Genomic DNA, 11923 nt, shown 5'->3' on the forward strand with positions numbered 1-11923 from the left:
TGTGCCACGGAATCGGCACCTCTCATTGCCTTCGAGGGTCTCCCAAACACCCTCTAGACACTCCATCACCACGCGATCATGGATCAACTGCGCTGCCATCGCAATCTACAAGAGATAAAAGAAAGAGGGTACACTCTTTCACAAGAAATCTAACTACAGGTAACAATACAATGCGTCCTATAACGGCTACGCATAGTCGAAATTTCTTTCTCAAGGGATTTCCTCTCTGGCAATCGATTATCAAAGTATGTAATCGATTACCAGTGCCCAAAAACGAATTACACAGCCTTTGCACATTGAAAATTAAAAACTACACTGTGTAATCGATTACACATAAGTGGTAATCGATTACCAGTTCCCTATCACCCTGTGTAATCGATTACACTTCCTTGGTAATCGATTACCAGAGGCCATTTACCATCCTGTCTCCATTTTTAACCCCTGTGATCGATTACCCACGAATGGTAATCGTTTACCAGAGGCTAATTTCCAGATACCACCCAAGATACATAGCTAGCCAGCCGCCACACAAGCCTCCTTGCTTCTTGGACTTTGTTCTTTTATTGGTTGACTGCCAGGAGCTCGCCTATTTAGGTACGTCACAGGTTCTCACTGACTTATTATGCCCGGGTTGGGTCGGGATTGGTCAAGCTTGGTTTTGGGCAATAGCACCCCACATGACGTCCCCAAGGTCTCCTGACCCCCACGATATATCTCCAGGTACCACTCTGTGGTCAACAAACAAAAGTAGGAAGACTGACTCTTCCACGCTTTTTCACATCAAACTTAGTGGATTATGAGGCACCCGTCATATGTGGTACTAGGTGGCGATTGGGCAATGACGCAAATCAACTCTCTCATTTTTTCAAGTCAAGCACAAGCATACCATCCCCAGTTGCCCACCTTTAACTTGAGCTCACGCACTCCTACGTAGCCCTTATCCTCATTCCTCTCAGCACTGGGTCCCCATCACCCCCTCCAAGCTTTCACAATTTTGACAGTATTTTTCTGCATAATATGGCAGATTTTGAAATCCAACTTGCCTACATCCAATTTTGCTCAAATTGGATCCTACAAGTCCTAAATCTTGTATAAATCATATTTAAACCAAAAACAAACTTCAGATCATGGTAAATCAAAATCTAGGTATCCAAAACCCATCAATTTAGTGGATTTTCAAGGTTTGAAAAGTGAAAATGAGAATTGGGTAATTTTGGGGTAAACTCTCATCTCAATCAAGTCTATAACATTGATTTAGACTTACTCAAACTGGTTATAAGGTGAAAACCCCACCCATTCAAAATTTGACCTCTCAACACCCAATTTACCCTAGAAATGGCTCTCCTCTTTCACATTGGTCACTCATTTTTCTCATTTTCTCTGCCCAAGCTTTCCTACAAGTCCTAATTGACATTTTAAACTAGAATCAACCCACTTTAGACTCCAATTTCCACTAACCCCAAATTTGGCTTTTCTAACCCTCAAAATCTCACACTTTTCCACTCACAACACTACCATTCTCACATTTAACCCTAGGTTAACTCTCCCCATCATCTCTACCAGTTTTCCATCAACATTTTAAGCATACATAAATCACAAAGCATCATTATAAAACCCAAAATCAGAATGGGTAGCTTTACTTACATCAAACATGTCAAGTTTAGCATGATTTCAACAAATTCCTTCACAAATAATTACTCTAAGGCAATAACCTAGTAGAACTACCCCTCATAACTCCCAAAAACCCAACACCCACGAATTTCATGTGAGAAGAAGTCCACCCATACCTGAAATTCGAAGCCCCACAACGTAGAGGTGTGCTTCACGACTCCGAAAATGGCTTCTCCTTGCAATTTGGAGTAGAAATGAGAAGGAATTTTGGAGCTTCAAAGGACAACAATGGTGGAGAAGAAGGAAGAAGAAAAACAACGTGGAAGGAGAGGAAGAAGCTTGTGAAATTTTATGAATGAAGAGAGAGAAGATTTGGGCTGTTTTAAAAAAATGATTTTCTTTTTTTCTTTTTTTTTCTTTTCTAAAAGCACTTGCCACAAGTCCCATTTTAAGTGGAGCAAAAGGGGCCCACCTTTTTCCCTTGATTTGACTTCATACTCAGTCACAAAGGAGAAAAATTTGACCTTTTGGATGCTGAAATCCTGCCTCGGTTTGCATGCCGCCTCTCTGGTTCCAATTCCTCGCGTTTCTCTGCACCCGTTGGGGCCCGTTTTTGAAAGTAGGCAATATATATCAAAACGCTCAGAATGAGACCTTGAGCATGGTTCAAAGGTTGGTTTTGTTAAATTTTAAGTTGCACGCAAAACGATAATTTTTAGACTAATTAATTGTGAATTAATCTATAACTATCCAGTTATGGATTACTCTTCGCTAATTAGTCTAACCCGCATATCTTTCCCCCAATGTACATACTTCTACCAAGAATATATATATACACTGAATAATATATATACATATATATATATATATATATATATATATATATATATATATATATATATATATAATTATTTAAATGTAACACTTACAAAATTCCAGGTAGAAATTCCAGGATGTCACACAATGGGAGCCTAGATGATCACTTAGGACATCTCAGACAAGTTCTTTCAGTCCTTAGGAAAAACACCCTCTATGCAAATATAGAGAAGTGTACCTTTTGTGTACATAATATAGTTTTCTTAGGTTTTGTAGTTGGTAGAAATAGGGTCCAAGTGGACCCTGAGAAAATCAAGGCCATCCAAGAATGGCCCACCCTAAAAAGTGTGGGAGATATTAGGAGCTTCCATGGGTTAGCAAGCTTCTATAGAAGGTTCGTTCCTAATTTCTCTACAATTGCATCACCTCTCAATGAGCTGGTGAAGAAGAATGTGGCATTTACCTGGGGTGAAAAATAAGAGCAAGCCTTTGCTTTGCTCAAAGAAAAGCTTACTAAGGCACCTATTCTAGCTCTTCCTGACTTTTCTAAAACTTTTGAGCTAGAATGTGATGCCTCTAGAGTGGGGTTGGAGTTGTATTGTTACAAGGTGGGCACCCTATTGCTTAATTTAGTGAAAAACTTCATAGTGCCACCCTCAACTACCCCACCTATGATAAAGAACTTTATGCCTTAATAAGAGCCCTCCAAACTTGGGAACATTACCTTGTTTCCAAGGAATTTGTCATTCATAGTGATCATCAATCACTTAAGTACATTAGAGGGCAAAGCAAGTTAAACAAAAGGCATGCAAAATGGGTAGAGTACCTAGAGCAATTTCCATATGTTATCAAATACAAAAAAGGAAAAACAAATGTGGTAGCTGATGCCCTCTCTAGGAGACACACATTGTTTTGCTCCCTAGGAGCTCATATTTTAGGATTTGATAATATTAGGGACTTGTATGCTTTAGATGAACATTTCTCTCCCATTGAGAGTTGTGGGAAAAAGGCCCAAGATGGATTCTATTTGGCTGAAGGGTATTTGTTCAAAGAGGGAAAGCTTTGCATACCCCGAGGATCCATTAGGAAATTACTTGTGAAAGAGAGCCATTAGGGTGGGCTCATGGGCCACTTTGGGATAGAAAAGACCCTTGTCTTACTCAAAGAAAAGTTTTATTGGCCCCATATGAAGAAAGATGTCCATAAGCATTGCACTAGGTGTGTGGCTTGTTTACAAGCCAAGTCTAGGGTGATGCCTCATGGGCTGTACACACCCTTACCCATCCCCTCTGCACCTTGGGTAGACATTAGTATGGACTTTGTCCTTGGGCTTCCTAGAACCCAAAGAGGTGTAGACTCTATCTTTGTGGTGGTGGATAGGTTTAGCAAGATGGCACACTTTATACCATGCCACAAGGTGGATGATGCTTCCCACATCTCAAAACTCTTTTTTAGGGAAGTTGTGAGACTCCATGGTTTGCCTAGGACCATTGTATCTGATAGAGATGCTAAGTTCCTTATCCACTTCTGGAAAACCTTATGGGCTAAGCTAGGAACTTAACTTATTTTCTCTACCAATAGGTTGGACCTCCCAGAAGAGTATGGAGTCAGCACCACTTTTAACATTTTTGATTTAATTCCTTTTGCAGGTGGAGCTGATATTGGGCTAGAGCTGCTCAAGAAGGCCCTAGGGTTCTCATGAACCTCAGGGTAGATTTCTAAGCCCATGGTCCAAGGTTGGGTCCAACTATCTTTGTACATATCAGACTAGGATGTCATTATATTTGGTCCTTGTATTTAGGGCTCCATAATGTAGGTAGGGTACCCTAGAAATAGGATTTTTCAGCCCTTGTATTTTAGGGCACCTAGACTAGTTTTTTGTATTAGGGGTAGTTTTGTAATTTCACATGCACTAAGTGAATATTTGATGTGTGTGGTTGGAAATAAATTTAATTGAATTGGTAGAAGCCCAATCCAATTAAATTTTAGAGGGGGAGGTGAGCATTTGCTTACTACACCCCATTGCCACATCATATAGTCACACTTTGATCAATTGAATATTAAACTTCAGATTTCAAAGCTCTTTTAGAGCATAAAATTTCGTGCTCTTCTCTTCCTCTCCCTTCATTCATCTCATTCTTCCTCCAAGCTCTTATCCATGGCCTCCTATGGTGGTGAGCTTCTTCTAGACTCATCTTCTCCTTGAAGTGGTGTCTCCTCTCTCTCTTCCTTCTCCATTCCGCTGCCATTCATCTTCAAAGAAGCAACGGAATCCATTGATGAAGAATATCCTAGGCCTACAAGCTCAAATGGAGCTTACATCAATACCCTACCTTCCTCTACAATGTTCATCTAACCATCTTTTCCCCATACCTTTATCTCCAGAGCAGCAACAAAATGAGTATCGCATCCTCCACTGTGTCAACTAGAGTAAGTGCCCTCTCCATACAAATTACTTTCTTCCTATTAATCATTTTTTCTCCTACCTTCAACCACAACATTTTATCTGCTAATTTTTCAATGCCTGGCTTAATGCAGATGTGATGCCCAATTCTGACGCCACCGTTGATCATACAATTCATGGCAGTCTTCCACAATGATCAGGTTATATTTTACTATACTTCCATTAACATTTTTTCCCCTCACTATTATCATACACTTTTTTTCCCCATTTTTCCTTCCCAATTTAATATTTGTTCTCTCAATATTTTCTTACAGGATTTTATACAAATACCATCATTTTATCATCGACAATGGGCACCAAATTACCCATAATTTGTTCACTTTAGATACGACCGAGCAATCTACCAAATACAAGTCCGACAACACCGAGGCAAATATTTTTTAGTCGATGGACTCAAACACTTTAGAACAGAGTTACAAATCTACAAGTCCACCCTAATCAACTTCTCTGTCTACGATCATAACTGCATCTTTCATCTACACTTCATTCCTCCCCTACACCAACAGACATGTGCCAGACCATGCCTTTCATCAAGAAAACACATCTGGATTGTTGAAATAACTCAGTGCATCCTCAGTGCCCCTCAACCTCTGGTAAGTTACCATTACATCAATTTAGATTCTTACAACAATTTTAATACCACCATTAATTTGTTTTTTTAAAAATATGCAAGAAATTCCCTCCTCTGCAGTAACATATCTTAGTGCATCTGATAATCACATGACAATTTTAAGGAGATATGGGCCTCCTTTACAATGGAAAGTCGTCACCCTGGACGCTGGAATTGGTGATAGAAGCGTGGTTCGACCATGGTATGACTTTCTCAACGACACTGACTTCGATCATGGAGATGAAGTCTCATTCTACTATCGGCACCATGAAAAAAATTGGGAAATGGTGATTAGGAGACAGAAGGACTGGGAGGATAGCAACACATATTAAAAACCATTTTGTAGTTTTTGTTTGATATTTTGTCAACTTCCGCCCAAATAGTTTGTTTATTTTGTTATCTGAACAATTGCTTTCCTATTAATATTATCCATCTATGTATTTAATCTTCAATCTTTGTTTAAATTTACATGAACATCAACCTTTAAAGTTCCCTTAATTAAGTGACTCGTGCGTATGCACGGGTTATTGACTAGTTTTCTTAAAAATTCATAGTTATACTTCTTCTGATTTCAAATAAAAAAAATGTTAGCCAGTCTCAAATATAATGAATTTCAAGTAAGTTTAGTCATGTTATTCTAAAATATATTTCATTTAATTAAGATTTTATTTTTATTGAATTTTTTTATTCTTGATACTATTGTTGATGTATGTTGTAATTTTGTTAGTTAGTTAGGAGTTAGGAGTTAGTTAGTTTGACAGCTATGAAGGTTGTTATAGCTACATGTGCTGTGTGTATAAAAATAATAGTGATCATGAATGAGAAATAAGAGAGTGCAGAAGTTTTAATTCAGAATTCCAAGTTCCCTCTATTTTCTCAATCAATTTTTTCATCTTCTCTTATTCTCTATTATAGAGTGAGTGAGTGCATTGTGTGAGTGTGTGTGAAGAGCTTTATTTGTTCCAACAAACTGGTATTCATAGTAGAGGTTCAAGATCCTTGGATACTGAAATTGAGATGGCTTCCTCGAATGGAAATTTTCCAGCATCTATGCCTATTCTCAAAGGCAAGAACTATGATGATTGGTGTGCTCAAATGAAGGTAATCTTTCAATTTCAAGATGTGACAGAAGTGGTGCAAGAAGGGGTTCAAGAACTTGACAGGAACCCAACTGATGCATAGCAGGTGGCTCACCGTGATTTGATGAAAAGAGATGCAAAGGCATTGTTCATCATTCATCAGTGTGTAGATGCAGATAATTTTCAGAAAATTAGATCTGCTGATACTGCAAAGAAGGCATGGGATACTCTAGAGAAATCCTATGCAGGGGATAGCAAACTCAAGAAGGTGAAGTTGCAGACCTTGAGAAGGCAGTATGAACTTCAACAAATGAGTGATTGATGTGTCCTTATTTTATCCCATTTTCTTAACCCTTTTTGCACCATTTAAATTACTGATAAGTCTTAATTGTCAAATTAATTAGGCAGTTTTATTATTTGGGCTCATTCAGCTAATTTGATGTTTTTAATCTAATTTCAGGAATTAATGAAGCATTGGGCTTAATCCAGATTTTGGTTGTGGACTTAAAGAGGGCAGAAAAAGCAACGTTTACCTTAGTTAATTTCTAATTAGGAGATTGCAATTTTATTTTATGTTGTTTAGTTTTTATTTCGTTTTGGGCCAGAGTAATGTAATAGGGCCCAATGGCTTTGAGTGACCCTTATAAATAGCAGCCTTGGGATTCATGTAGAGGAGGCTATTCATTATTCAGAGCACAGTTTTAGGGTTTTATGTTTTTCTGTTCTAATGCTACTGTTCACGTAATGCAATTTTCCATTTTCTGTTTCTAATTGCAATTTCGTTCTTGTTTCTTCTTCTGCCTTTAGTTTCATTTACGTTTTCTGTTTTTAGTTTCATTTACGTTTTATGCTCTTATCTTCATTTACATTTTTGCTCCTAATTTCATTTATGTTCTCTGCTTTCGTTGAAATTATGGAAGGCTAATTTTCTGGTGTTGTTTCCTTCTGAGAACGAAGCTCAACTCTCTTAGAGGTTCTGTTTATAATGTGGCTTCTTGGCAGTTTTCCCTTCACCAATTAACCCACATTCGTTAATATTAATCTGTGCACGCTTCGTGTTCGATTAATTGCCTCTCAGCCTAACTTGCGTTCATGCTTAATAGAGGAAGGGTTAATTGGTGTATGTGTTTCCTAATCACGTATTGACAACCCTAAGTTGATTTTCGCTTAGTAAATTAAAATAGGGTTGGATTAAGTGGTTAACTGTTAGGGACAAATTCTCCATAACCGAGGACAAGAGAATGGCTTCTGAATCTGAGGAAACAACCCGTTTTTAATACTATTAATTTTGTATTCCAGTTCACTTGTTCTTTAATTCGCAAAATAAACAATTCCCCCCAATTGTTACTGTTACTGCAAGTATATTATGAACATTTGGTTTATCATTGCTCGTTGGGAAACGACCTAGGATCACTTCCTAGTTACTGCATTTTAATGTTTATTTGATTCGGGTACGGCCTCGATCAAATTTGGCGCTGTTGCCGGGGAGCAGTGTCCAAAGGTTCATAATTCGTGCTTTATGTTTAGTTGTTTTATGCTTTCGTGTTGTGTTAGTGTTGTTTAGTATCTTGTTATTTTGTTTAGTGTATGTTCTGTTTTAGTTTTTCTGTTCAACGCTTCCCCTGTTTCAGTTTTGGTGTTTTGTTGTGAATAGTGTTTTGTGACGGATTTAGCGACCACTTTTGCTTGCGGCAAAACAGAGTAGTAGTGGAAATGCCTTAGCGACGGATTTTAGCGACCACCCTTGCTGAATTAATTGGGATTTTTTGTTTTGGTAGCTAGAATTGTTATTTTTGGCTGAATTTTTTTTTGTAGTTACTTCTTTTAATCCATATTTTGTGGGAAAAATAGCTAGAGCCTTTAGTTTGGTCAGATTTGAAAGTTCCAAAAAAGTAGCACATTTTATTTTTGTCAAAACTTCAAACGGCCATAACTTTTGCTCCGGTTATCAAAATCGCTATTATTATATATGTATTTGGGGTAGAAAAAAATTTCCTATGCCATGGCAGCCCGCTAAAGGCCAGCTGAGATCTCCATCATCCAAAAAAGTGATTTTGTCAAAAGTTTTTTATTTTCCAAGTTTTATTCTCTTATTTTTCTTAACCTACCATTTTTAGCTTCCATAGTTAGACTTTGAATTTTTTTATTTTTTTTGAAATTTTATGTGCTACCTTTTCATCATTTTATAAGGTTGCTCACAAAATTTCAAGTCATTTGGACATCATTTGATGGTAGCCGTAGTTCAAACCTACACTGTTACTTGCATGAGAAGGCAACTAGTTGTGCATGCTAAATGTAGTGTATGACTAGAGGTAATCCATCTGACTTACAACCCTTTGATCCTGAGATAGATAGGACATTTCATAGATTAGTTAGGCATCATTTTATACCTTTTGAGCATCCTGAGCATTCCATTACTGGTGAGTCTGTGCATTCTGTTATTGGTGATTTTGAACATCCTGATTTTGAGCATTACAATTTTGAACATTCTGAGAATATGGCACATCCTCCACCTCGTGAGAGGACTCTAAGGGAAATGGATACACCTGATTTCACCTACGAAAGCTTATGCATCCAATACCCTGATGAGGATGCCCCATATGTTCTTAAAACTGGACTGATCCATTTGCTTCCAAAGTTTCATGGCCTTGCAGGTGAAGACCCGCACAAACATCTAAAAGAATTCCATATTGTCTGCTCCACCATGAAACCCTCAGATGTCCAGGAGGATCACATATTTCTGAAGGCTTTTCCTCATTCTTTAGAGGGAGTGGCAAAGGACTGGCTATATTACCTTGCTCCAAGGTCCATCACAAGCTAGGATGACCTCAAGAGAGTATTCTTAGAAAAAAATTTCCCTACTTCCAGGACCACGACCATCAGAAAGGATATCTCAGGTATTAGACAACTCAGTGGAGAGAGCCTGTATGAAAACTGGGAGAGATTTAAAAAACTATGTGCCAGTTGCCCTCACCATCAGATTTCGGAGCAGCTTCTTCTCCAATATTTTTATGAAGGACTCAGTAACATGGAGAGAAGTATGATAGATGCTGCCAGTGGTGGAGCCCTTGGAGACATGACCCCTGCCGAAGCCAGAAATTTAATCGAGAAGATGGCTTCCAACTCCCAACAGTTTAGTGCCAGAAATGATGCTATAGTCATTAGAGGAGTGCATGAAGTAGCCACGAATTCATCTTCAACAGCTGAAACCAAGAAGCTTGAAGGTAAACTAGATGCCTTAGTTAACCTGGTAACCCAGCTAGCCTTGAATCAGAAATTTGTACCTGTCGCAAGAGTCTGTGGTTTATGCTCCTCTGTTGACCACCACACAGACCTTCACCCTTCCGTGCAACAATCTGAAGCAATTGAACAGCCTGAAGCTTATGCTGCGAACATCTACAATAGACCTCCTTAACCTCAGCAGCAAAATCAACCACAACAGAACAACTATGACCTCTCCAGCAACAGGTACAATCCCGGGTGGAGGAATCATCCCAACCTTAGATGGTCGAATCCTTCACAACAACAGCCACAACAACAGCCTTATATTCAGAATGTTGTTGGCCCAAGCAAACCATACGTTCCTCCACCAATTCAGCAGCAACAACAACAGCAGCAACAGCCCCAACAGCCCCAGAAACAGCCAACAGTTGAGACTCCTCCGCAACCTTCCCTTAAAGAACTCGTGAGGCAAATGACTATGCAAAACATGCAGTTTCAACAAGAGACCAGAGCCTCCATTCAGAGCTTAACTAACCAGATGGGACAAATAGCTACACAGTTAAATCAACAACAGTCCCAGAATTCTGACAGATTACCTTCTCAATCTGTCCAGAATCCCAAAAATGTGAGTGTCATTACATTGAGGTCGGGAAAGTAGTGTCAAGGACCTCAACCAGCAACATCTTCCTCATCCGCAAATGAACCTGCCCAACTTCACTCTACTCCAGAAAAAGGTGATGACAAAAATTTAAAGAATAAATTACCTAAAAATTTCTATGCAGGTGAATCTTCCACTGGGAATTCTGATTTGCAGAAGTAGCATATCCCTCTTCCATTCCCTCCAAGAGCAATTTCCAACAAAAAAATGGAAGAGGCAGAGAAAGAGATCTTGGAAAAATTTAGAAAAGTAGAGGTAAACATACCTCTGCTGGATGCAATAAAGCAAATTCCAAGATATGCTAAATTCTTGAAGGAGCTGTGCACTAATAAGCGGAAGCTTAAAGGAAGTGAAAGAATTAGCATGGGCAGAAATGTCTCCGAACTGATTGGTAAATCTGTTCCCCAAATCCCTGAAAAATGTAAAGATCCAGGTACATTCAGCATACCTTGTATTATAGGGAACAATAAGTTTGACAATGCCATGCTAGATTTAGGAGCTTCTGTTAGTGTTATGCCTCTGTCTATTTTTAATTCTCTATCTCTTGGTCCCTTGCAGTCAACTGATGTGGTAATTCATTTAGCTAATAGAAGTGTTGCCTATCCTGCTGGTTTCATAAAGGATGTCTTAGTTAGAGTTGGTGAACTGATTTTCCCTGTTGATTTTTATATTTTGAATATGGAGGAGGGATTTTCTCAAGGATCAGTTCCCATTATTCTAGGTAGACCTTTTATGAAAACGGCTAGAACTAAGATAGAAGTATATGCAGGCACACTATCTATGGAGTTTGGTTATATAACTGTTCATTTTAATATTCTTGATGCTATGAAACACCCACCTGAAGATCTTTCTGTATTTCATGCTGAAATGATTGACCATATTGTTGATGAATACATGAGTGATCTTCACTCTAATCTGTATGCCTGTCACTCTTCATGCATTCAATCTGAATTTGTTCTTGATCATATGTATGAATTTGATGCTGAGAGTGAATCTGAATTTCATTTTGATTACATGTCTGGTGATGTTTTACCTCTTGCGATTGATTTTCTAGAATCAGATAGAACTAACCAAGTTTCAGCAAGTACATATACCTTTGACTTTCTTTATGAGGTACAGGCTGAGAAACCATCTCTTTCCACCGCTATCCAGTCGCCCCCACCAGAATTGAAGTCTCTGCCATCAAATTTAAAATATGCTTACTTGGATGATAGCAAAAGCTTTCCAGTGATTATATCTACCTCCCTGGATAATGAGCAAGAGGAGAAGCTGTTATCAGTTCTCAAGAAGCATAAGAAGGCTATAGGCTGAACCCTGGCAAACATTCCTGGTATTAGCCCATCCACATGTATGCATCGGTTAATTTAGAGGATGGGGCTAAACCAATAAGACAGCCACAAAGAAGACTCAACCCGGTGATTCTTGATGTAGTGAAGGAGGTAACCAAGCTTTTGCAAGCAGGA

General features: G+C 38.6%; 1 non-coding gene across 1 annotated transcript; it reads right to left on the reverse strand.

The window, feature by feature from the left end:
- Nucleotides 1-9455: 9455 nt before the first annotated feature.
- On the reverse strand, nucleotides 9456-9562 carry LOC114391362. Its single transcript, XR_003662152.1, has one exon. It is a non-coding gene; the product is annotated as a small nucleolar RNA R71 (small nucleolar RNA).
- Between the last annotated feature and the right edge of the window lie 2361 nt (nucleotides 9563-11923).

This window comes from Glycine soja, chromosome 16 (genome assembly GCF_004193775.1).
Source record: "Glycine soja cultivar W05 chromosome 16, ASM419377v2, whole genome shotgun sequence".
In the NCBI taxonomy this organism is placed as follows: domain Eukaryota; kingdom Viridiplantae; phylum Streptophyta; class Magnoliopsida; order Fabales; family Fabaceae; genus Glycine; species Glycine soja.